Source organism: Monopterus albus, unplaced genomic scaffold (assembly GCF_001952655.1).
Source record: "Monopterus albus unplaced genomic scaffold, M_albus_1.0 scaffold87.1, whole genome shotgun sequence".
Lineage (NCBI taxonomy): Eukaryota > Metazoa > Chordata > Actinopteri > Synbranchiformes > Synbranchidae > Monopterus > Monopterus albus.
In genome coordinates this window covers 1,648,220-1,649,457 of record NW_018127967.1, presented here as the reverse complement: position 1 = coordinate 1,649,457, position 1,238 = coordinate 1,648,220, and positions in this window count along the sequence as shown.

Below are 1,238 nucleotides of genomic sequence, written 5' to 3'. Positions count from 1 at the left end.
CTTATGGACGGCTACCTATGGGTTTTAAAGGCAGGTCCATCTATCTTTAATCACATTCTGAGACAATACTTGAAGAATCTTGTTCACCCGCCTGGAGTATGTCTCCTTCAGTATGTTGATGACCTGCTGTTAGCTGCACCTGACTCAGAAAGCATAATGACTGCTACAGATACATTGTTGACACATTGCTTGGCAGAAAAAAGTTTCAAGGTCTTTAAGGATAAACTGCAGATATGAAGGGCCTGGTGTTGCTTTTCTAGGCCGTTTGGTGTCAGCATCGGGCTTACACATAGCTGAGACACAGAGGACAGACATCCTCTGTCATTCTAAGCCCACTACAGTCAGAGAAATGATGAAGGTTTTTGGGACTGATTTATTTCAGTAAGAATCTTGTACCTGACCTTGCCGACCTGGTGGTACCGCACCGTGCCATGCTGACAGAAGCAGGTTACAAGAAGTATGGTTCTGCTTTGGTATGGACCACACAAGCAGAAAAGGCTTTGTGGACATCAAGCAAGCTTTGTCACACGCATGTACTTTACATGCACCTGACTATTCTCCAGCTCTCCACCTGGATGAAAAGGACTGCAATGTTTCAAAGGGGGGGATGACAGTAGGAGTCACAATCAAAAGGTGTTGATGTACTATAGCTCTAAGCTAGATAATGTTGAAAGAGGACATCCAACTTGTGTGAGACATGTTGCTGCAATTGGTCGAGCAATATTGAAAATAGCACACATCACAATGAGCTATCAGACTGTCGTACACACAACACACGCGGTAAAATTATTTCTGGACTCTAAAGCATTCACATTGTCTGCACAGAGGACGCAGAACTTACAGCAGTTACTGAATCAAGCTCACAAACAGTACACTTCACAAGTGAAGGAACAAACATGGCTGCGCAGATGGTCACTGACCAAAGGCCATGATTATGTGAGCAAGACAGACATTGAAATGAAATTACATGAAAACTTGTATAGGGAACAGCTAACTAATGCAGAGGTAAACCTGTACTGTGATGGACACAGCCATCAGACTGCTACAGGTAGTTTGGTTGCTTCATATGCTGTGGTGGAGGACACAACAGCTGGCTTCAGAGTGCTGCAAGCTGATGTGATCCCACAGCCAAGTTCAGCTCAGATGGCTGAGCTCATTGCTCTCATACAAGCATGTAAGTTGTCAAAAGATAAATTGGTGAACATTTACACAGATTCTGCATACGCTGTACAAGCGGT